The 25,679-nt window shown below is 44.4% G+C and overlaps 1 long non-coding RNA gene across 1 annotated transcript; it reads left to right on the forward strand.

Moving 5' to 3' along the window:
- The first annotated feature begins 8,283 nt into the window (after window positions 1–8,283).
- On the forward strand, window positions 8,284–17,108 carry LOC115286541. The gene is made up of 4 exons (XR_003906115.1): window positions 8,284–8,369; window positions 10,790–11,107; window positions 16,027–16,139; window positions 16,260–17,108. It is a non-coding gene; the product is annotated as an uncharacterized LOC115286541 (long non-coding RNA).
- The last annotated feature ends 8,571 nt before the right edge of the window (window positions 17,109–25,679 follow it).

Raw genomic sequence — 25,679 nt, forward strand, 5'->3', positions numbered from 1 at the left:
CCGCCACTGTATCTTCAAATTTGCTGCTAACAGACGTGCCTGCCTGCCCCCCCCCGCCCCCCCGCTGCCCAGCCCCAGCCACCCCCCAGTTCAGTCTCCCTCCCTGGTAAACAGCAAAGAAAAGTTTTCTGAGCTGGGGATTGAGAGATGTCAAGGGCTTTGGATTTTTGCAGACCCCGACTTGGGTTTCAGGGACAACGTGAGGGTTCCCTTCTCTGCAGTGTAAGGAGAGAGGTTGGGGCTGGGGGAGATTGGGAAAAAAAAAGGCAGAGAGGACTGGGAATAAAGGCACTCAACAGTAACATCTGTTTTACTTAAGCAGCCTGATTCAGTTTTAGGATGAAAAAGTATTCCCTTTCAGCACGAGGAATCATGGGCCGTGGGTCTTGTATTGATTCAGAACAAGGCCTAATAAAACACGAGCAGGTGATTTAGTTTCATATTTTGATTCCTGTGTTTAAACAGTTTCTCTCAAGTTCTCCTATGTCAGCTCAGGGATCACAGCATCTCGGCTTTGATGTGGGAGGAACACCGGGGCCCGCCAGGCCAGCCTCCTTCCCTCTTGCCGGTGATGCTGGAGTCCAAGGGCAATGCATTTCTCACAGTCCCCAGGCAGCCAGCCCGTCCTCTGTGGTCAGGCTCTCAAATCTGCAAGGATTTATGGTCCTTGCGGAAGGATCAATACTACATTTTAAATATTACAATACCTTTTATCGAGACGATATTACAACAAAAACATTTTATCCTGTCATGAGACCCAATTAAAATTGATTTCAGCCATCTCATTGGTGGGCTTCCCCTCCGCTCTGGATTTGCCGCATCAGAGGCTAAGTGTGCTAGCAGGGCTGGCCCGTTCCACCAGGAGGCCTGAGTGAGGCGGCACACACTGACACAGGGTGCCCTGGGAGGGCTGACGGAGGAGTAATGTCAGGGGAAAGTGGGCTAAAATGGGGAGAGGTGTGGCGCCTGGGTGGCTCAGTTGGTTAAGCATCTGACTTGGGCTCAGGTCATGATCTCTCTGTCCATGGGTTCAAGCCTGGCGTCCGGCTCTGTGCTGACACCTCAGAGCCCAGAGCCTGCTTTGAATTCTGTGTCTCCCTCTCTCTCTCTGCCCCTCTGCCGCTGCTCTCACACTGTCTCTCTCTCTCTCTCTCTCTCTCTCTCTCTCTCTCTCTCTCAAAAATAAATAAATGTTTAAAAATATTAAAATGCAGAGAGACTGAGATTTATCATGAAGCCCTCAGACCAGGCCAGACCATCCTCTGTGCGTGCCTCTGTCTTCTCTCCAGGGCTGGCATACATTTGCCATGTTGCTTGGTCTCTCCCATGTCTGTGTCCACTCCCCTCCCTTGCTGGGGGAGCTGCTTCAGTTTGTTTTTCTAGGCTGTGACCTCTGCAGTGTAGATAACCAGTATGTGCTCAGTGAGGGTTTGTTGAATGACTAAAAGAATGGAGGAAGAAACAATATTCTACTCTTACCTTCCATCTCTGCATATGCTTAAGAATTGCCTATCATCAGATAAAAATGGATTCCCTCAGGTCTTTTAGGTGTACTTGAACTTGGCTCGCCCTGCATGGTGCCTGCCTGGAGTCACATCTGAATTTGCATCCTGCCTTCTTCGCTGCAGGGCTGTGAATCTTGAGAGTGTCCCTGTGTTGTCCAAAGTCTTTCCTCATCTCTTGAAGATCTGCCAGTACTGAGCTGTTGAGGTTCTGGTGAGATGCTGTGTGTTAATTATTCTCAGAGGAAGCATGTAGGGTGACCCTTCTTCTGTGAGCTGGGTGAGGTGCATGTGGTGACAGTGGTCACCGGCTGGCTATTACCAGTTTATAACAGAAAACACAGTAATGCCAACCATTTCTTCAACTTGATATTTTAAGTTGCGTATTTTTTTCTTAAAACTTTGGCACATGTCTTCTATGAGAGGCTCTCGTGTAATGAAACTGAATATATCCAAGTTTCATGGTGCTGCCTGTTCGTTATTCTACAGTTATGTATAGCACACTCACCGTATTCCAGGCACTGAGCTAGGTGATGAGATAGAGCAGTAGCAAGAAAGATAAGATCAGGGTACCCAGGGGCTTCAATTCTATGAGGAGAGGTAAAGAAAACATGCAGACGAGTAAATAAAGACTATCATTGCAAATTGTGATACATGCCATAAAGGAAATGGAGAAGGTATTATGATAGGGAAGGTTCCAGAAAAAATAGTATCATTTCTGGATAATTGACCTGAACAGATGAGAGAAGGAGTGTGCATATGACACCCGGTGAGCATGTACACCAGCCAGCTCCAGTTATCTATTGCTGTGTAACAAAACACTCCTAAACTTAGCGCTGAAAGTATCAACAACATTTATTTTGCTCACGAGCCAGAATTTGGGCTGTGCTCAGAGAAGACAGCCTGTCTCCATTCTGCTTGCCATCTGGTGGGGGACCTCAGAGGCTGGAGCTGGGGTCACCTGGAGGTACTCTCATTTGCATATCGGGAGGGTGATGCTAGTTGTCAGCTGGGACTTCAGTCAGGGCTGGGGCTAGAACACACAGCCTTCCCATGGGGCTGCTTGGATTCCTCATGGCCTGCAGGTTGGGTTCCAAGGACGAACGTCCTGTGAGAAAGAGAACCATGTGGAAGATGTACTGATGAACTGGTTTTGAAGTCCTGCACTATCACTTTTGCTACATTCTGTTAACTAGAGGCTAGTCACTGAGGTTGACCTATAATCAGGGATGTGGACATAGACCCTGTCCTTCTGTAGGAAGAGTGCCAAAGAATTTGTGGACATATTTCTAAACCACCAACTCCTCAGTCAAAGATATGAGAAGCATTAATTTGGATGATATTGTCAAGTGTACTTCACCTCCATGTATCATCTCTTTTCCCAAGTGATTAGGGTCTCTTTGGTCTTGCTCTAGTCTAACACCCTGTCATGGCCACGGAACTACCCTTCTGGTCTTCTTTTGATTGTGTGTAATTTTGTCACTCTCTCCTTCCATGACTCTCAATTGTCTCTTAGAAAAAGCCCAGACTCCTTGTCCAGACATTCAAAATCCTTGTACACCCGGCCGCAGCCTTCTTCCTTACTTTATTTCCTAAACCAATGGGGAGAGGGTGAATTTAAGGGTGAAACCACTTAGCCGTGTTGGGGCAGGTATTTTTACCTAAATGAATCACATTGTCTATTTCTTTGCCACTTTCCCTATCAGGTTGCTCCCCAACACCCAAATTCTCTTCATCCTTTAAATCTCAGGCCAGGCCTGCCTCTTACTGGAAGGCTTCCCTGACCAAACTTGGTTAATAGTAACAATGGTTGGGGCCCCTACATAGGTGACTCAGTCAGTTAAGCATCTGACTTTGGCTCAGATTATGATCTCACGGTTCATGGGTTCAAGCCCCGCATCAGGCTTTCTGTGGTCAGCACAGAGCCTGCTTTGGATCCTCCGTGTTCCCCTCTCTCTCTGCCCCTCCCCTGCTAACACTTTCTCTCTCTCTCTCTCTCTCTCAAAAATAAACATTAAAATGTAATAACAATAGTAGCTAACATTTGTTGAGTACCTCCTGTAGGTTAGCATGTTCACTATGAGCTTTGCAGTCATTGCCATTAAAGATGTGACAACAACCTTGCAAGTTACTATTTGCTCATTGAACAGATGAGGATACTGAGGCCCAGAAATTTCCCGAAGGCTATTCAGCTAGTCTGAAGTGCATTTGGGATCCTACTCTGCCTGTCTGTGCTGAGTCCAAGCTCTTTCTATGATGAAAGTTGCAAAAATCAGCACCATCTTTACAAAGTAGAAAGTGATAGCAGCTAAGTCATAATGAAAAAGTACTTGGTGTTTCATCAGTGAGTGATCTCTCTCAGTCTCTGGGAGCTAAGCTATCAGAAACGTTCATATCAATGATACGCTGTCACATAGGTATAAATTCCAAATGAAAAGTTTTTGTTTGTCTTTAGCTGGATCAGGCTCACAGCCAGCCATGCTATTAGGCATTTATTATCATGATTTCCTCAGGCCTCCCAATTACCAACTGGCAAGTAATGCCTTAGGGCCCAGGAGTACTGAACAGAGAGAACAGTGGGCTATGGGTTAGGCTGCCTAGTTATTTGTCTACCGCAACAATTTTGAAATGAAGTTTCGTTGGTCTGCATTTAATGGCCCTTGATTCTCCCCTTTCGTGTATGTCTACCCTTTACAATGTGTCCTTGATGCTTGTCTCATCACCAAGGAAGGAACTGGAATATCAACTGACCTTGTGAACTTGCTTTGGCCAACAGCACATGGAGGCAGAGAAACAAGGGGGTCCCTGGAGGTGGCCTTATGACTTTGCTTCAAGACTTCCTTACTAGGAAGAAGCTGCGGTGAACAGCCATTGAGAGAGAATAGCCCCTCCATCTCTGCTCTCCCAACTGCCCTGGGCTGAACCCAGCCCCTTTCTGAAGGTTGTTGTGGAGGCGAGAACAACCAACCAACCCACAAAACCTTGGGGAAAGGTCATTTGTGTTAAGTCACTCGGTTTTGATGTGATTGGTGTCATAGTGATGAATAAGAGATCTGTGTAGGCATGATCCCACCTGAAAAAGGGCCTTTAGAATATAGGTGTGGAGGGGTGCCTGGGTGGCTCTGTCGGTTAAGCATCCAGCTTCGGCTCAGGTCATGATCTCACGGTTCATGGGTTCGAGCCCCACGTTGGGCTCTGTGCTGACAGCTAGCTCAGAGCCTGGAGCTGCTTCAGATTCTGTATCTCCCTCTTTCTCTGACCCTCCCCTGCTTGCGCGCTCTCTCTCTCTGTCTCTCAAAAATAAATAAAAAAACATTAAAAAGAATTTAGGACATAGGTGTGGAAAAGGGCTTTGCCTGTGGGAATAAAATGGAATGGGATGAGAGCCAAGCCTCATTATCTCTAAGAATTCAATAAAGTCAGAAGAAAACAGGCACATGAAGGATGTTCAGAGCAAGAGTCAGTATTCAAATACTGAATAAAATAAGAGTCTTTGTACTGGAAGATTCCAGGGCTGGAGGGCCTTCTGGAACCCTGTGGTCTGGAAATGGCAAATAGGTTTCATGGTTCTCCAACTCCAATGGATTGGCAGTGGCTTCCTGGAGTGCTACCCTGAGAATCTTGAGGTTTTGTCTGTTTTCAACAGCAAAGAGGGCTGCAATCGATTAGTAATGTCTGCCACAGGTGCCCGTCTTGACTTTAGTTACTCTAGGTTGCAAAACTCTTTGCAGTCTCAGCACCTTCACATGTGCTACACGGTCTATTTGGAATGCTCCCCCTGTCCCCACCACTATTTTTCTAGCTGGCTCATCCTTTAAGATTGGCCTTTAATGCTACTCTCTTGGGGAAGCCTGCCTTGTCTAAAAGAGTTCTACTTTAGACACTTGTCCCACTTGTCATGATTTGTTGTTATACATTTGTGTGGGCACTCATGTGTACAGATGTGTGTACAGATGTATGTGTGTTCATGCATGCGTGTGTGTGTGTGTGTGTGTGTTTTAATTACCCTTCTTCATTCCCTTCTCACAATACAGTCATGTAATGGGAAGCTTCTTGAAGGTGAGGCCATGTTTATTTTTTTTCCCAGGATGGTAGGTGCGCAGTACTATTTGTTGAAATGATGACTGAGAGGTGATACAAGGCACCAGGTCTGTATGCCCTGAATTAGTCTAGTTTCCTTCTCTGACGTAGACCTAACCGGTCACATTACTTGCTTGCACAGTCAGTCAAATTGCAAGTTTCCAATCCATTGCCCCTTCTAACATGTCAGGTCTACAATTTACACGGATGCATTTTAGAGATTGTAGGGTCTGGGCAGGAAGGAGCTGAGACTGTTGCAGGAGCAGGCAGCGAACAGAGACGTAATCTACTGATGGGAAAAATTATCACTCAGTCAAGTTCATTTAAAGTTGGCTTTAAGCTCAAGGTTGGCCATGCTGTTAGGTGCACGCCCACCTATATTGTGGACCTGTGAAGGGTATTCTGTCTTTGGCTTTGTCTCAGCACCCCTCAACACAGAGGGAATGCTCAGGAGTTGAACTGCTCTGTGGTTGTAGTACCCTATACCTCAGAGGGAACACAGTAAAAGGTTTAAGAAACTTTCATGGCCCCAAATACCTTTTGGACACTGATATTTTGAATATAAAATCAATTGAAGATGAAAAATGAAGATAGGCAGATATTTTGTCTCACAATCAAAATTAGAAGCAGTAAAAATAAATCAAGTGATGTGCGTCCAAAGCAATCACTTTATTTGATGTGGGAAACCATTTGTATTTATCCAGAACTTCGACGGAAGACAGGCACATTTCACTCGTTGCAAATCCTTTTTTTATTAGAAATAACCCGTGTTTCCCTGAGGTGAGTCACCTGGTTTTTGGGCTAAAGAGAAACTAGCTACAGAAAGCACTTCCCTAAATATACATCGAACAAGAAAGAACATCTTGGTAAATTTTCATGACAGCAGGATAGATAATGACCTTTTGTGGGCTTCAAATAGTAGTGGTACACCTTAAAATAATTTTACTGTTGTTGTTGTTGTTGTTTTTCAGTTAAAACCGTTATTCTTTCTTTATGGGGAGTGTTGTCTCTCCAGATCCACCCTCCAGGACAGGGGTTGGAAAATTTAAGGGAACCGACTATAAATCTTTCCGGCTTCGCAGGCCACAAGACCCTTGTTGTGATTCCGACTCAGCCGTGGGGGTGTGAAAGCAGGCAGAGAAAATATGTAGATGAAGGAGTGTGGCAGTTTCCAAATGAATCTCTATTTACGAAAACAAGCATCTTTATTTACAGTCTGTAGACTGCAGTTTGCCAATGCCTGCTTGAGAAGAACCGAGCCAGTGCCTTTTGTTCCGCCCTGAGAGATGAAAACTTCAGTTGCTGGTTTCCCCAGAAGGCTTCTTGCCTCTTAATATGTCCTTTATATAACCGCAAAGTGTAGCCAAATTTCAATGGTTTTAAAGGTATTAAAACAAAAAGTCTAAGTTCATTGTGCCTTCAAAATGAAGGAGCAGTGTCTCATCTGAGAAACCGTTAAAAAATTAAAATGAAGAATAATTTCCAAATTCTGTTTCCATGCAGCATTCTCCCTGCATTTGAAATTTTCAAGTAGAATGGCTATTATTTCCCACTGATGAACCACAAATGGGCTGAAGATATTTGCATACCTTTTTATACACAATGTACTCCAGTACTCTAACCTCTGATTCTTCTTACCAAATTCCATTTAATTTGTCATTAATTAGTAAATTGTTATGTGAAATGCTGCAAAGCATCTTGGGGGAAGCAGCCAGCATGATGATTATTTTTCTGGAAGCTATCTGAAATTGTTACTACAGGGCAATTTCCATGAAAATAGAAGGGTCTTTGGAGCTGTTCTTTTAAAATAAGAATAAAATGAACCAAATGGGGGAGAACAAATAAAGGCAATAATAAATCAAGGACAAAAGACAGGAAACTAGTCCCCCAAAAAGTATCTAGGAAGAAACTATATTGGCTTATTTTTGAAAAGAGGAGATGCGTCTTCAACTTTCCTTTGCAGATGCGATAAAAACAAAACAAACTAAAAATAAGTCCAAAAGTAAACCTTCAGAAGTCCACTTTGTGACTGCTGTAAGAATCTTCACCTCTCTGAAAGCCTTTATCTAAGGTGGATGGTGTGGGGAATGGTGGTGGAGTACAGGCAAGTTCAAGTTCCTTCCTTTTTTTCTGTTACACCCATCAGACATAGTTGCGATTATTTTGTCACTTTCAGAATCTGCCTGAATGATCGTTTCCCTTTCTTTTTCATTCTTTTTCTTTCTCTTCCCCTTCCTCCTTTCCTTCCTTCCTTTTCTTTCTTCTCTTGCCTTGCTTGCTTGTTTCCCTCTGTTTCCATCTCTCCTCTTTTCTTTCACTTAAAGCCAGACTGATCGCATCCTTCAGATCGGCGGGATTTTCCCTTCCAATTCTTTCCAGTGTTTAATTCCTCCTTACTGCCACCTCGATAACCAAGTCCAAATGAAAGGCGAGCCTCTTTGACCCTCTGCCCTCCCTTTCCTGCCTTCTCTTCTCCTGGGTTTCAATGGTTGATTGAACGGTGTGTTAGGTTCACTGAACTTGGTCTTGGCTTCAGTTCCACCCAGAGACAAAGTCTGCTTCCAGCCAAATTTCCATATGAAAGCAGCTGAGATCTCTTTCCCCATTTTGGAATTCCAGGCAACACCCTGGGCTCTGACTTCTCAGACTCAAAAGTTTTTACCCCACTTTTCCCCACCCCCACGTTTCAACCCATCCTAATCTCCTTCCACTCCCGTTTCTTGGGCCGCCAGATTTCCATTTCTTTCAGCACACCACTGTGGCCCTGAGAGAATGTGAACCCAACTGGTGAGCAACTTGCTTCATATTTCTCTGAGGCGGATGGTGTAAGAGAGGGATTTGTTTATTAGGGTTTGAGACGGGAGCGGGGAGGTGGGAGGTGCTTTGCAGCCCGGGGAGGGAGGGAAGGGTGGGGGTTTGCTGGGGCTGAGCTTCTGAAAATTCTAATTCCCACTGCCAACTATTTAGGAAATATAGCCACATTAAAGAATTTAAACACTCCTCTAACTCTACTTCGGGGTTTTAGGCAAACTGCCACCAAAATGTTTACTTCCAAGATGTGGTTTTGCCAAACTGGAAAATGACAACAAAAAGGCATTGCTCCTTTCCAATGCATTTCTTGTGTAAGCAAATGGTCTGTCTGGCCCCTTAAAAATGCCATTAGCAAAACTAATATCCCCCAGTAGGAAGGAGCCCGGGAAGCCTGTCTATTTGAAAGAAATGTGTGTAGGTAGACAGATGGGCACATCAGCCTCAGGTCCCCATCCATCTCAAATCAGGAAGGTTTCAGAAGCTGCTGGTGGCCAAATCAGCCTTTATTTATTTACTGGCGTGTGTTAATATTGGAGCCTTGATGTTTCCGCTGGGAAGTCTTTCCAGTATTAATACCTGGTCACATTTCGGTTGTGGTCTGAATGATGCTTTGCTTCTTTCTTTTGCCCAGGAGCCAGCACAGTGATTTATAGACTTCTTGTGGGTGCAGCACACACTGTAATTGTTTTCATTATGTCTCCTAAGAAATGTCACTTCTATAGTGGGTGCGGTTATCTGGAAGACCACGACTATGGCTATGATCTGGGCACCACAAGATTGTCCCTTGCCATGGGAATGAGGACCTGCACTTGCTCATATGCACGAAGGGAGTGTGTGTGTGTGTGTGTGTGTGTGTGTGTGTGTGTGTACATGCATATGTACTTCGATGTGGTTTTTTGAATGTGCTCACACATCTGAACAGTGTATGTGTGTGTATGCAGTATATTTTCAACGATGTGTGCACAAGAATACTTATGTGTATGTGTGTGTGTGTGTGTGTGTGTGTGTGAGTCACATATGCACATGAGGTATGCATGAGGATGTGCACATGTGTGTGTGTGGACCCGAATTTGTATAAGTGGGCATATATGTCAGGGCATGCGTGTGGGGGTCAGTATGCAAATCAGGATGTGGTGCCCATCCACTAAGAATTGTGGCAGCCAAAGGTGTTCAAGACTCTTTCTTACAGTTGTATTCCAGGGGGCTTCAGACCTCAGCTTCTGCTTCAAGGTATACAGTATGCTTTCCTGAAAGGAGAAATTATTGAAAGACAGACTGTCTGCTGTTGTGAGCTCAGACTCTACGAAGTTGTGTTGGCCAAGTCCCCAAGAAGTAGCCTGGACATCACCAACAATGCAGGCCCTGAGCAAAACCATATGTGCACCCCTCTGCCTGGGAATCCAATGGTCTTTAAGGAAAGGGATGTATCTCTGCATAGGAGTGAACGATGAAAAACTTCATGGCCCCACTGCTTGTGGTGAAGGTGCCCAGTGTCATTTATTATGCTGACCAGGTACCTTCTCTATGGATGGTAATAGAATAATCTGCCCTTGTTTTATCTGGTGGATTCTTTCTTGCCCCGCATCTGGCTTTTGTAATGAATTCATACATAGATGGGTGACAACAAGGAAGAAAGGTTTAAATATTATGACAGTGTTAGTATTGATCACAGAATAGATTAAGAGACAGCTAGGAGGAATTTCTTCGTAGGATCAAATTCTCCCCCTGCCCTCAACCCACTGAGACAGCCACAGCAGCAGTAGACGCCAACATTTGTCAATGCAACAATTCCAACTCTTGAGCAGAAAGCCTCCCATCGCAGAAATTTTGCATCTAACAAATCACTGCATGTTGTCCTTAAAGTTATCCTGTGGCGATATTTTGGCAGGGCTGTTGGACTGTGGGATAGGGAAACGAAGAATTTTCAAGAAGGGATTTCCTACCCCCAACTCGGCACACTGAACAGCATTGTCCAGGGAGAGGCGGTGATGATTAATCACGTCCGGTTCCCTAGAACCCCCTCTCCCCTTCCCCCTCTTCTTTCCATCCCTTCCTCTTTTCATAGGCCGCTATGACAGGGAGAATGCTTTACTGACTAGTTGAGGATCACAGATACAGGTCTTATATCCAATCTAGGTGAGTGTCTTTTAAATAAACAGGCCTGGTCTTGCCTTGGGCCCTAAGGCCATTGCCTATTTCATGGCCTTTACCCTGAACAGCTTGTCTCAGCTCCCAGAGCTTACTTGCTTGGTCCCTGACCCCTTGGCTTAACACTGTTGTCAGAGACAGAGTCTCAGACTGCTAGACTCAGTTGGTGAACTTGCATCCCCAGAGCTGACCTCGGGCTTCCCTTCCTGGTTCAGGTCTCACTTGCCTCTCTGCTTCTTCTGTTTCAGGGCTCCCTGCAGAAGCACTTTGCATGACCCCACCCAGCATCACTGCCAGGTTCTCATTAGTTCTGGCGATGGAACCCCAACTTTTGGCCAGCTCCTACTGTGTTCTGAGAAGCATTACAGAAACAAGATTAAATCGAGAACAAAGCAGAAGAGGTCTATGGGTTATAGAGCATCTATACCATGCCGATCGTGGTGCAAAACAGCTTTACGTATGTTACCTGATTCAACGAGATCCGTGTTACTGCTTCCAGCTCTCCTTTGCAAAAGCTGAATCCAAGACAGTCGGCATAACTTGCCCAAGGTCACTCAGGACAGCTGGTGAGTGGAAGAACCCGGTGTAATAATCCCACATCTAATGGTTTTTCTGTTATCTTCCTCTGTCCTGTAATCCCCACCCTAATTACAGTAGTCTTTATGTCTGCCAGGCTCTGTCCCCAACAGATTATGCATATTCTTTTTTTATGCTTTAAAAACATTGAGATAGAATTCACATATCACAAAATTCACTCTTTAAGAGCATATTATGCAGCGGTTTTAGTATTTTCACAGGTTGTGTAACCATCATTCTCTGATTCCACAATTTCATCACCACATAAAGAAACCCCTACCCAGTAGTAGGCACTTTCTACCCCTCCTTCTCCCAGGCCTCTTGACAATCTGTTTTTTGTCTTTATGGAGTTGCTCCCTTTGAACATTTCTTATGAAAGGGATCACACACTACAAGGCCCTTTGTGTCTGGCTTCTTTCACTCAGCCTAATGTTTTTGAGGTTCATCCATACTGTAGCCTGTATCAGCACTTCCTTCTTTTTCATGGCTAAATAGTATTCCATTGTGTGGGTACATTACATTCTTTAACGATAACCTTCACAACACTTAGATGGGGTAAGTGTAATTATCATCTCCAAAGGTAAACTGAGACATAGAGAGAATAAATGACTTGTTTTAGTTCATATTCTTTTTTTCTAAGTTTTTATTATTTGAGAGAGAGTGAGGGAGCAGGGGAGAGGGGCAGGGAGAGAAAGGGAGAGAGAGAATCCCAGACAGGCTCTATGCCCAGAGCAGAGCTGGATGCCAGGCTCTGTCTCACAACTGGAAGATCCTAACCAGAGCCAAGATCAAGAATCTGACACTTACCTGACTGAGCCTCCGAGGTGCCCCAGCTCCTACACTAGGTCATAGTGTAGGAATGGTCTGCAAAACGCAGCAATTTCACCTTTGTATTTTCCATTTAAATTGTTTATTGTCCATCCCAAGCAGATGACTTACTACCACGACAGATGTAACACGGATACAGGATGTTAACACCTGTTATGCCAGGGTTCCACACAGGATGCCCCCACCAGGGACCCCTCCTACCATGGCCCATGTTTGGTGTGAGGATTCAGGAGGTGTCCCTGACCTACCCTTAGGCTCTGAACTCTTCACCAACCTCCTCGGCCTCTGATATTCTCCACCACCACTTGAAACCATAGTCTGGAGAGGAGGGTGGATGAAGAGAAGAAGCACTTTCACAAGGAGACATTTGATTATGCTTCGCCCCGCCCCCCCCCCCCGGCACAGGGCGGCCATCTTGGCCTCCACCTCAGTTGGAGCTGGGGGATTTCCAGTTTTTCTTTCCAGGACAGGGACTCCAAGAATCCCAGGAGTCTGTAATTCTCCTTTACAGGGAATAACATGACCAGAACTAAAGAACTGATTATATATTACAGTAGTAGGCAAACAACCTTTTCTATCAACAAAATTCTCTTTCATGTCAACTTCCAACTGCACCAGTCTATCTTTATGGTAATGAAATACTGACTGATGGGTTGCTCATGGCAGAACCCACACAGGAAGGCGCAGTGCGTCCTTGGGGGGTTCTCACTCAGAGCAGTGACAGTGAATGTGCAGGAGAAAAGTCGGTGGCCAGAGCACACTGGGCCATACTCCGGCATTGGAAGAGGAAGCCCTACCACAGAGGACAGAAGGGGAAGACCATGAGGGTCTGAGGGGCTGGTGAAGTGGGGAGAAGAAACCAGGCTAGGTGGGAGTCAAGTCTTCAAGGAGTTCTGGAATGTAGTCAAACATCCCAAAGAGGATAGAGCTGGAGAAGATAGTCCAAGGAAAGGCACAGGGCCGGGATGAGCCGGGTGCGGTTGGGAAAAATGACTAAACCTGTCTGGCTGGAGTTAAAAGGCTCTCAGGAGGGGCTGGTGAGGGACGCTGGGATGAGACTGTGACAGGACAAAGAATTTGGAGTTTATTTGGTAAGCAAACAAAGGTGGGGCAAGGAATCTCAGGCTGGTCAACGCAAGCATGCTTCAGTCAGTTGGCAGCATAGGAAGTGTCACGTCACAGGGGAAATGTTTCCAACTTTATTGCCTCTTGAGAAACAGTGACAGAGATAGGGGGCTTAGACCAGCTGAGAGGGCAGGCTTAGGGGTGGTATAATCACAGGCAGCCAGAGACTATAAGAACAAAATACACCAACAAGCAAGGGGCTGAGGAATTGAAGTGGGCAGGTGCCATTCTGGAAACCAAAGAGAGTCTTCTACTTCCTGCTTTCGATTGACCAATTTGGTGGCCAAATTAAGGCCATGGGTGCAGAGACAGAGGATGAAAACTGGAGCCATCATCTGGGATGAACGGTGCCCTACACTGAAGCTTAAGAAATACGTCTGTAATTCACCTCAAAATGTCTGATTCCAGAGGTCCAATTTTAAGATGTAAGTGAGAAATTTCTCATACGATGATGGCTATCCCTTATTGGACTCTGATGTTCAGGGCATGCCATATAGCAAGGGAAGCGCTTAGAGAGGTTGAGTGACTTATTCAACATCAACCAGCTAGCAAGCAGCCAGGGGAGGGTGTCCTGCATAGCTGGGATCAAAGCCCATGCTTGCTTACTCACCCATGTTATATCCATACAGCTTTTCAGACATCGTGTTGACAGAGAGGCATCTGTGTGTATTTTCATCCCAGTCATCTTGGTTTCTGACTTCTCAATCCATGTATGAGGAATGCACTACAGTCCTGCCTATGTTTCCTCGCTCTGGCTGAAAACGTAGGTACTGAACACAAAGCCAGATTCCAACATGGGGAAGATTGGTGTCTCTTCTACTCTACAGTCATTCGATGAATGCTCTTTGTTCGTCTCTGTGAATTTTATGCCATAACCATGTGGCCGAATTTTTCTGCGGTTGCTTAGCCCTGTAGTGCCTGTATCACTAGATTTAAAAAGTTATTTTTCCTGTAGAAAGATTTCATCATTGAAACAGAAATAGACTTTGTCATTTTACAGCTTTTCTGTGCACCCTGGCTTCTTCGTTCATGATGTTTACTGGGGGGAGTAAAGACGTGTGTGCACACACCCTCCACCTTCGTTATTGGCATAGAACGAACGCATTAGGGAATGGGAAGTGGTCTGGCAAAGGAAAGGCTCTGTGGGTCTGGGGAGGTCCTCACGGAGGCTGTGCTAAGGGGGTCTGTGCCGCAGGGAGGGGGTCTGGGAGTGGGGGAGGACGCCTCTCCTGACCTTTCCACCCGGGATTCTGGCACAAACACTGACATTCCAAGCATCCTCTCCGAGGGCACCGCTTGGGGTATGAGGCTGTTTGTATCAAGCCAGGAAATTTCATCCATATGTTTCTGATTCATTTACACTCATAAAAATGTGATTTTCAAGAGCGACGTGACATGCAATAAGCCTTCTCGGCCTCCTCTCCTGCTCTGTCTCTGCTCAGAGGAGCGGACAGATCCATTTTGCCAAGAGAGAACGAATTCAGACCGCAGGATGTTCGACCCCAGATGCATGAACGCCAGCAAGGCTCACATGGATGGTCCCCTGCCAGGATGAGGCGACTCCCACCAATACACCATGGGGCCACGGCTGTGCCCGAGATCTGGCCTCTCCCTTTCCCAAGGACCGCTGGCTCAATAACCCAATGATAATGATGCCTTTTTTCTTTGCCACTTTTATTTTCTCTATTTCTCAGCCTTTCATTTGCTCTCATGTCCCCAGGAGCATCGATCCCCGCCCCGCCCCCATCCTGCTCTGTGTACTGTTCAAAATACTCACAAATGTGATCGTTTCATTGTTGCTTCAGATTAGCTCATCTCATCGAAAGGTGATCTGTTCACTCCCTTTGTTTTCTGTTTTTACTAACAGAGAGATTGCAAATGGCTAGAACAAAGTGGAGCTCTGTTTTATTCTCACATCCATAGTGCCTTTCAGGGCATTTGGCTCAGTTGTGTCTCTTGGCCTCTGACAAGTTTACCTAGTTTTGCCATCATACTATACCCGGTCTGTTCTTGTCTCTTTTGTTTCGCTGGCTAACCCTGTTTGGTTTTCCTTTTTGCTGCTCCCAGAGGTGGCAGGTGAGGCCTGTTCTCCTGAGGGCGCCTTTTTCCAAGTGATGGGAAACACAGGAAACATGGAAACAGTGTCCTCACTGCTCCAAATTAAGGGCACAATGGCAGCTTGGGAAGCTCTCAGATTGATAAGTTATCCCTGACCCTACTTCTTCCAAGTTGCATGAACATGGGAGTCTGAATTTCCTCCTCTGAATTATGGAGATGATAAAACTCATCTCACAGAGTTGCTGTTAAGGATTTTAAACAATTATATTGTGTTTGTCCCCCATACAGCACCTGGCACACAGGAGGGGCCATTTCACGTTAGTGTCGATTTAGCCCACGGCCACCAGGAGCAGCCTGCAGTTATGAAAGCTGTGTTGGTGACCCCTGGCAGCCAGGGAGAGCACAGACCTGAAGAACCATGAACCATCCAAGGAACAGGGTCTTTGAAAGAACCTATAATAGGATTTGGGCTTTAGTTGAGTTTGGGGGTGGGGAATCTAAAAAAGCTGAGGTTTGATGCTGTCAGAAAGTGAAGGTAATTGTATAATTGGGTTTCTCACTAAAGCTGATCTCTAAGGAGGGAGACTAGAACAAAGATAAAGCTGTGATTGGCAAAGAAGCAGCAGTTGCTCATTCTGGCCCGGCAATGGGGGTGTCGGGTGTATTGGGGTGGCACAGTGACCTTGTTTTGTCCTTGCTTAGATCCAGTGATGGCATGGCTTTGCTTTGCCTCAGTTTATCAGGATCTCAGAGCAGGCTTGTCTAAGGTTGGTATTCTGTGAGTTGTTTCTGTCTAGTAGGAGAAGAGCAGGGTTTAGCCGTGAGTGCCAAATGGTTCCTAATGGGAAGCACTTTTCCTTTTTCTTTCTTACTAGCTTCTGCCTTTTCTTACCTTCAGGAGGAAAACAGGCTGACCAATCTCTCCGTAAGAAAGTTGAGTTAGGGGATGGGCAGCTCACATGTCCTGCTATCACATCGGATGGCCTTCATGGGACCCACATCTGTGAGAAGGTAACTACCTTGCTTGGTGAGCAGTTCAGGGAGAAGACAGCACGGGGGAGGGGGGTGCAGGAGAGTAAAGACATTAGGGAGGGGACTGAATATTATCTGAATTCTTGTCCTGGGCTCCAGGAGCTGGGGCAAGACACACAAAGGAGCAGGACAACCCCAGATGCTGCAGAGCACGGAGCCCTCTCCGGGACTCCCAAAGCCAAACACAGCCTGTGCACAGTGGACCTAAGCTAAGTGGGGAGCCCAAGCACAAACACGGAAACAAGCACAGACAACAAAAAAGTGCTGGAAGCCACGAGATGAGGAAAGAGGTGCAAGTTTAGAACTTGGAAAAACCTTACAGCACACCAAAGTGAAGAGGCAAGGCCTTGGTCCTTACCTACAATGTGGGATAGAGCTCTTGAAGGTGTTGGACCAGTTCACGTAAACACAGCATATTAGGAAACCACGGGGAAAACATTTGCCTGGACGTTGGCAAGGTGGGGAGTGACCGGATTATTGGAACTTTTAAATGTAGCCTCCGCTCCACACCTTTCTTTGTCAGGACTAATAAATTACAATGGTTAGGCTTCGGAGTGGCTGTAGTGATGTTACTGAAAGTTCGGTGTTTCCTAGAAATCTTTCCCACCCGGAATTACAAAGATGACACTTCTGCCTTTAGCAGGACTTCAAAGCTTTTAGCAAACTGCTATAGATTAAATGTTTATGTCTCCTCAAATTTATATGTTGAACTCTAACCTCAATGTGATGGTATTTGGAGGTGGGGCATTTGGGAGGTGAATAGGTCATGAGGGTGGCACCCTCCTGAATAAGATTAGTCCCCTTATAAGAAGAGACCACACAGAGCTCCCTCACCTCCTGTTGTCATATGAAGATGCAGAGAGAAGATGGCTATCAGTGAACCAGGAAGCAGGTCCTCACCAGACATTGCAGCTACCAACGCCTTGATCTTGGACCTCCCAGCCTTCAGAACTGTGAGAAATAAATTTTTGTTGTTTATAAGCTACCCAGTCTAGTAGTTTGTTATAGCAGCCTGAACAGACTCAGGGACAAACCTGTCATGTTGGCAAAGGATGCAGCTCTTCTCGCCATGACTCATAATTTACCACCTGGCTGGTGTGTCTGCAATGGGGACATCTTCCTCAGCAAAGTCAACACCAGGAACTCCAGCCAGTGTTCGCCATTCCTGCTCTGGGCCGAGCGGACAAGTAGTAGACAACCCCTGGCCCTGACAGTCTGTGACCTAGTGTCCCTCTTAATTCCTGTCCTGGTTCTCTAGACTCTGTTCTAGATTATTCGTCTTGTTTCAGACAACTTAGCCTCTTTGCTTTTCCTGATTCTTGCTCCCATACAGCCTGGAGTTCTATACTCCCATTTCTTCAAGTCTTTTTGCCTCTTAGATTTCTTGTCTATCATGAGAAAATTGGCCTTTGGTCCCAAATTCTTGAATTGAAATGACCACCTGTTTCCAAGTCCAGCCTTAGCTCTGACTCACTTCCACACTTCTCTTGTTCAGGCCCTGGTTCTCTTCCTTGATTCCCTAACACCCACTAGCACCCCCTTTTGGCTGTGAGGCCTGTCATTGAATGACGGTGGATAGAGTATGTTTGGTAGAGAATAATCTTGATTATAGAATCAGCCTGATACATATTGAGGAAGATATATGGATGGAAGGATCACGTCTATTGGAGGTTTATCTGGTTTGTTGAGGGAAACGGTCCCGATTTTAAAATTCGTTGTACTGAACTGAATGTGCCTGAATGGGTCTCCACGGCTCCCCCAGAGCTGTAGGGAGTGTATTTCCTACTTTGTCCCTAAACATGAGACACATAACTTGGTTTGGCCTGTGGTCTGCAGAGCTGCAGGGTCACTTTCACTTCATGAAACCCTACCCACTGTCTGCCCTGCAAACTTTCATCCTGGTTCCACTTCCATAGTCTTTTTCAACTACTCCAAATGACTAGTCCCCAGCTGTGCCTTGAACTGAATCGTATTGCCTTTTAACTTTTCCCCCCATCTCCTCCAGGTTCCTAATTATCCACGTGCTCCTTTCTTCTTGGCATAAGATATTGCATTGTATCTTAGAAGGAAAAGAGAGATGCCAACAGGTGGGATGTCTCCATCTTCCTGCTCCTCCTCAAATGTTTTCGCAAAAATACTCACCCTTCTCTTCTCCAAGGGAAACACAAGAGGTCCTTTTTCTGTTTAATGCTATTTTCCCTTGCTTCCCAAAGGACCACTTTTCATTTTAATTCCCCAAATTGCGTAATTGCTCAATACCACTCATTACATGTGTCCTGACTTAAAATGACAATTTTATTCTATACTTAGTTCCATGTATTTTCAGCATTTACATTCTTATTTTGTTTTGTTGTCAAAGTTAAACAAAGCTGAACTGAAGTCTTAAAGACAGATTGTAGTCAGTCATGTACTATTGCAATTGGAGAAAGAGTCCAGATTGAACCTCTCTCAACTTTGACTTGTACAGAGGTGACTGGGCTTTTTAAAGGGAGAATGAGGGAATATGGAGGGACAGAAGCAGGACTCAGCAGAGTTAGGGAAGTGAAAACACACAAAAACCAGGACTTTGTTCCCATGCAACCAGTCTGGGTTTGCTAAGTGGCACTTATAGAAGTTAGGCTTCCCCCTCACTCCCCCACCCCCTCGCCCCCTTCCGGCCAAGGCTGGCAAGTTCTGGCTGGAAAAAAACAGTAAATTCTTTCAGCAACCTTGAATTTTCATGGACAGGCACTTTGAGGATGGCTGGGATCATCTTAAGGATGAGGGAGGCCGTGAACTGTTAGAAGCTATGTTGTGTTTTCTGCAGGTCCTCATAGGCCACCGTGGAGGCCTAATCGAGAAAGGGCTCAGAGGAACTTGGCTAGGGGTTTGGTCAAGAAGAGAGTTTCAATCACCATGCATCCATTGTCTATTCCTGAGTCAATGTCTCACATTTTTTTTTTGTAATGTTTATTTATTTTTGAGGGACAGAGAGAAACAGAGCACAACGGAGGAGGGACAGAGCGAGAGGGAGACACAGAATCTGAAGCAGGCTTCAGGCTCTGAGCTATCAGCACAGAGCCTGACGTGGGGCTCGAGCCTATGAACCACAGGATCATGACCAGAGCTGAAGTCAGCACTTAACCAACTGGGTCACCCAGGCACCCCACCCATACTCTTTTAAGTATTATAGCTTTATATTGCATTTCATACTTACTAAATATGACTATGAGGTGTTTATTTATGTATTATCTCCTTACTAGAATGCAATTTGTAATCTTTGCTTACTTAGGTCTCCAGCACAGTGATTAGGTCTCCATCACTCTCTTTTCGTTCATTGTATGAATTTCCTGGGCCTTTAATCTCACCTCCCTCTGATGCTTCCTTCTCATCAACATTTAAATAAAGTCTTTCACTTAAAACAATAAATTGTTTCTCCCTCTACCCAATGCTCTTATTACGTATGGCTCTATCTTTTTCTGTTTCTTCACGGTCACATTTTTATTTTTCCAGAATGTTGACTACACTGTATCTCCAATCCATTCCCTCCTCACTCCCTGCAGTCTGACTTTCACTTCTGTCACTCCCTGGGAATTCTTGTGCTTCGAGCACATAGGATTCTGTTCCCAGAATAAGTGGTGTCCCTAAATCTCAACCTAAGAAAGATGCCTCTCTGAGCTCCAGGACCATGTACTCAGCTCCGATAAGCTTTTCCCACCTGCTTTCTCACAGTCTGCTCAATGGAGCATAAACCCCCCCTCCCTTTCCTCACCTGCTCTTGCATGCTCCCCATCTCAGAAGGTGGCATCCAGTTGTTCAAATGGCGGATGCAACATGTTCTCAGTAGCTCCTGCTTCCTCACCCTCCAGGTCCAACATCTGCCTTGTCACGAAGCACTCCCGAAACATATCTGCAATTGCTTCTCTTTTGCTAGGTCAGGCCACAGCCACTGTTTGGGTTACTACAGCAGCCTGCGGTCAGCATGGCTCTTGGCTTTCTTCCCCCAGACCCTTCTCCATTCTACAGCCAGAGTGAGCTTTGGAAATGAAATTGCACGCCTGTCCTCTCACTGCAAACCCATCCCCAGCCCCAACTGACCATGGAATGAAGCTGCAAAGCATGAGTGTGTATCTCTGGCCTATTCTTCAATAATGACATGAGATATGCAATCATTCTGAGACTTAGTTTCCTCATCTGTAAAGTGAGAATGATAATCCTTGCCCCCCCATTTTGTAATAAAGATGAAATGTCTTCAGACATAAAGTGTTTTATGAAGTAAGGAATGATAATCCACTGCTCACTACATATCTGTTGAGCAGATGAATGAATTGTTTTCTCCACGTTGTTCCCCTGTTCAGACCCACTGGATGGGTAGAGGAGTAATTTCTAGCTCCTTAAATCTGAGGGGATACTGCTTTACAATCTAGGACCACTCTCCTTCTCCTCAACTGTCTTTGTATCCATTCATAAATCCAGCGGTTGAGGAACCACTTCAAATAAGCTCTCCTTAGCCTATATCACCACCCCCTGAGGAGAGTATGTTCTGTGAAGTTAGGGGGATACATGTAGATTTTTCTAGAAGGGGAGAAAAAAAGGACTTTCACTTTTATTCAATTATCACTTCGGCAGCTGTCTACATGACTTGGAAAATTCTCCTCATCTCTCTTGATGGATTCTCTATTGCTAAAATCCCTGTTCTCACTGGCTGACAGAGACTGGTTTTCAGTGCCAGCAATGTTTGATGTTGAAACATAGAGGGAGGTGACACCAGGATCTGTTACTCCACATTAATCTCTTTATTATTTCTGACATAGATATTGTTCTGTCATCACAGATCTAATAGAGGATAATGGTAATACAATTCGAATGCATTAGGTGCGATCTGGGGTGACTATAGTCTAAACTTTAATATAAAATAGATATTCTGCATGCGAACATAAATGAGCTTGAACACAGCCTCACACAATGAGTATCACAAAGGCCCTGCCTTCACAATAGGGAGTGAGAAATGAACTTTTCATTCCTGGCTATGATTGACATCTTTTTGTGTCCATTCATGGCTGCAAAAATCCCAATGTCATAGCAGAGAACATGAAGAATTTCTCCAACAGCTGTGATGGAGACTTTAAGGCATGAAGGAGTGTGCAATGGAAGGCAATTGTTTCCAAAAAGTCAGAGCTAAATGATATAATTTTGCACCTTGCTGTTAGTCAAGACATTTCCTTCTAAGGCATTTTTTTTTCACTCTGTGGTATCTAAATAATATATATCTTTCCAATAACCACAGGTGGTAGGTGTCTGTTCCAAGGATTTTTCTTTAAATGTTTCCAGCAGGCCCCCATGGAGTTAAGAAACAAAAAAAATCACTACCCAGTACTTCAGCTCCCGCCCATTCTAGTTTCTTAGAACTAACTTATCTTTCCCTTTTTTCTTTTCTTTTTTCTTTTTGTTCCTTGTCTTTCATGTGGGTTTTACATCTGGACTTTTCCTTTTAGCCCGATGCCCCGTGGATTAGGAATTCAATTCTGACTGTCTATTAGCTCCTAATTTGATACTTACTCCCTTGAGTTGATTTTTTTTTTTTTCAAAATCAGTCTCTTTCTGATGACAGTTAAAAGAAACACAGCACCCACTTTCCACTGCTGGATCTCTGAGGGCTTGTCCCAGGCCCTGCATGTTTTGTAAGGGGCACCAAAGTGACAGGTCATGAGGATAAGACCACGAGCCCCATTTTATGGATGACTAACTGGAGCCCAGGAAGGTCATGTGCGTAGATGATCCTAACTCCCAAGTCAATATGTTGGTTCATAGAGACCAAGAGAAATAATTGGCATGGAGATAGTTTCCTAAGTGGTTCATAACCAAACAATTCCAGAAAACATTAGAATGGATTCACACAGGTGATGGTAGTTTCCTTTTAACTTTGGCTGACAGAATTTCTTGAGATGTGCATTTCTTAAGAGTTTCTCCTGACTTTAAACTATTGAGACTTGGCAGGTAAATCTATTGCCATAATGAAAACAAGAAAAAACAAAAACCAAAAAAACCCAAGCAAACACACACAAAAAAGACCCCAGCAAAAACCTCTTTGAATATCTCATAATTGGGAATTTAATAACTTTTCTTGCAACATCATGAGCTGTTTAACAGGCCTATAATGGATCAATTTCCACCTAGATTTCCAAGGAAGATGAAAAGCATCCCAGTTTGTAAATCATTATTTCCTAGGGTGCTGGTGAATTTGGTTTGTTTTCCTTTGAAGGTGCTAGATTCAAATAGGAAGTCATAAGAAGAATCAACTAATTTTATAAAGCCAAACTGGCCAGTCCATGCTGCAAAAACACATTTTATCTTAGAAATCACCCTATCACACTGGCTACTTAAGGCAGGTTGTTAATAAAGTATCAGGGAGAGAAAGAAGTGATGATATTTAGGTTACAAGGAGCAGAATCACAAAGAGTGAAGACTGAGGGGAGGGACAAGAGAGTTGTACCTGGCCACACAACATTGTTCATATTGTTGTAATGATTGCCATACATTGGGGTCTTACTATATAGCCCATCGACATATATGTGCAATTTTTAATTTTTCTTTTTTTTAATATTTTATTGTCAAATTGGTTTCCATACAACACCCAGTGCTCTTCCCCACAAGTGCCCTCCTCCATCACCACCACCTCTTTTCTCCCCTCCCCCTCCCCCTTCAACCCTCAGTTCATTTTCAGCATTCAATAGTCTCTCAAGTTTTGCATCCCTCTCTCTCCCCAACTCTCTTTCCCTCTTCTCCTCCCCCTAGTCCTCCGTTAGGTTTCTCCTGTTCTCCTGTTAGACCTATAGTGCAAACATATGGTTTCTGTCCTTCTCTGCCTGACTTATTTTGCTTAGCATGACACCCTCAAGGTCCATCCACTTTCCTACAAATGGCCAGATTTCATTCTTTCTCATTGCCATATAATACTCCATTGTCTATATATACCACATCTTCTTGATCCACTCATCAAGTGATGGACATTTAGGCTCTTTCCATGTTTTGGCTATTGTTGACATTGCTGCTACACTGCAATGTTGCTATTATAATTCCCACATTGTGGGCAAGGAAGGAGAACTGGAGTTCTTTGCCTAGGGTGGTAAGCAGCTCCTGCCAGGCTTCCCAAAGATTCCCCTTTCCTGTGTTCAGACCCTTGTGTCATCCCATGTGCTCAACAGGCTGGACCAATCAGTATCTTCTAAGGAACATAAAATGCAAAGTGAAGGGCTATCACTCCATGATTAGGTTATAAAAGACTGTGATTTTCATTTTCTCTCTAGTAATTTCTCTTGTTTTCATTGGTTGCTTTCTCTGAGGATGTCAGCTACCATGTTGTAAGATGCTCTGTGGAGAAGCCCATGTGAAGGGACCAAGGGAGGCCTCCAGCTAATAGCTCATGGGACACTGAAGCCTCAGTCCAACAGTCCACAAGGAGATGAGTCCATCCAATACCATATGAGTGACCTTGACTGTGGATTCCCCAGTTGAGCCTTCAGATGAGGCACCTGATACTTGTAGTGAGACTGAGAGCCAGAGGCATCTAGCTAAGCCATGCCAGATCTATGGGATAATAAAAGTTTGTTGTTTTAATCTGCTGTGTTGTGGGTAATTTGTTATGCAGCAATAGATGGCTAATGTACTTGCAAAGTAGCTAAGCTAGAATTTGAACAGAAAACTTATCTGACCCTCCAACCTATATCCTGTCTACATTTCTTGTGAGTTATCCTCAACATTTATTAAACATTTTCTTTGTGTTGGTCATCATGTTAGACACTGAGGATGCAAAGGTACAGTTCCCTTAGAGAAAGATGACTAGGTAAACCTTCACCAAGAGTTGGGATTTGAATTTGGCCTCACCTCATTTGTAGGACAAATGAAAAAGAAGACCATGTCCCAAATGTGGGGAGTGGTGTGAACTGAATACAAAGCCTGGGATCACCTTAGCCTATAATGAATAGACGAGCTGGAGGGCTCTCATCTGTGGCTTCAGAAAAAGCAGCTCCCGTGAAAAATTGTACGCGCCCTCAGGATATGGCTAAAAAGGGCCTATTTAGTTTTGTGCATATATACTAACATTTTTAAAAAGTAAAATTAATTTCACTATACAAAAGACAGGAAGACATAATCTCACAAAATACCTTTGAATTGATATCGATTGATCTCCAATGGTATATTATTATTTGAATAAAGCAAAGTGTAGAATGGTAGTATTCTAGTTACTCAGAAACACTCAAGGGATGAGCCAGGGAGTAACCTCTCTAAAACAAAAAGGTAAAGCGGAGAAGTGGAGGGTAGGGAGGGGTGGAGAACGAGGCTGCTTGGAGTGTATCTTTTTGCATTTGCATAGTTTTGTATTTGTACAGTTTGACTTTTGAATTTTACAAATGTCTTAAATCAAGAAAAAGCAAATGTTACTGTTAAAAATAAAGTGAAAGAAATCGATCTAATTATACATAAGATTAAAGGAAGAATTCTCCCAGAGAACACTTGAACACAGACTGAGCCTGCATAAGGTGTATATAGGGACCTCCAGTTTCTGGAAGTTCTCATTACACCACCATGCTTTTCTGGAAGACCGACATTAATACCATAATGTTTGGTTTTTTTTTTCCATAAAAGTGGAAATCCTCTGCAGATTTCTTTTGGTTAGTAAAAACAAGTAGTTGTGTGGATTTTTCATAAAAGCAAAGTGACATTATGTGAGCTTTCAGAAAGCAGAAGTAGGGGAACACATTTCAACTCATAAAAGCTTTTACTGGAACATTCCACTTTCAGATGGTGGGAGTGAGGGGGATCTGTACTCTATGAATACATAGAATTGACTTTGCTCAGTATTTTCATGTTAGGAGAGTACTACTGTTTATAATTTTGAAAACTAATCCATATGATAGGGTAAAACAAATGCCAGTATTACCAGGAAGATGATTTTCCATGTAAGAGAAATGTGTTATGACAACATGCACCAAACTCACAACCTGGAATCAGCCATTTCTCTAAGAAGTTCTGGTTCTCTCAGTAGGAAGTGGTATTTAAAAAACATAATCAGGCACTAGAAAATACAGGGGGTAAGGGGAGCTGTTCTGCTCTGTCCTTTTGTTGACCATGCTCTTGGACCCAGCTGCTCTGGTTTAGTTTTACTTCCAGCTCACAATGGAAGTAGTAGGAGATGAGTTTGGAAGGGACGGTGCTGTCAGATGGTAAAAGGCATTAAATGCTTATTATCTAACTCTGGACGTGAGCTGCTCAGTGGAGGGGAGCAGCTGAATGTTACTGGGACTGAGGGGCCTGCTCTTGACAGCAGCAAAGAATAATGCTTAGCCTGATACACATTACATACTTAAGTTATGTCATCTGGATCTAACCTCGGGGTTCATAATTTGTTTGCCAGTGTTCTGTACCCTAGTTCTAGAATGAATACAAAATCTTTTCTGTACCTTTGCAAATCTGGATAATATATCTTGCTCTGCCATTGGACCTCCTGGGCTTAGCTCAGCCAGATTATAGTTCAACCTT

Source organism: Suricata suricatta, chromosome 3, assembly GCF_006229205.1.
Source record: "Suricata suricatta isolate VVHF042 chromosome 3, meerkat_22Aug2017_6uvM2_HiC, whole genome shotgun sequence".
In the NCBI taxonomy this organism is placed as follows: domain Eukaryota; kingdom Metazoa; phylum Chordata; class Mammalia; order Carnivora; family Herpestidae; genus Suricata; species Suricata suricatta.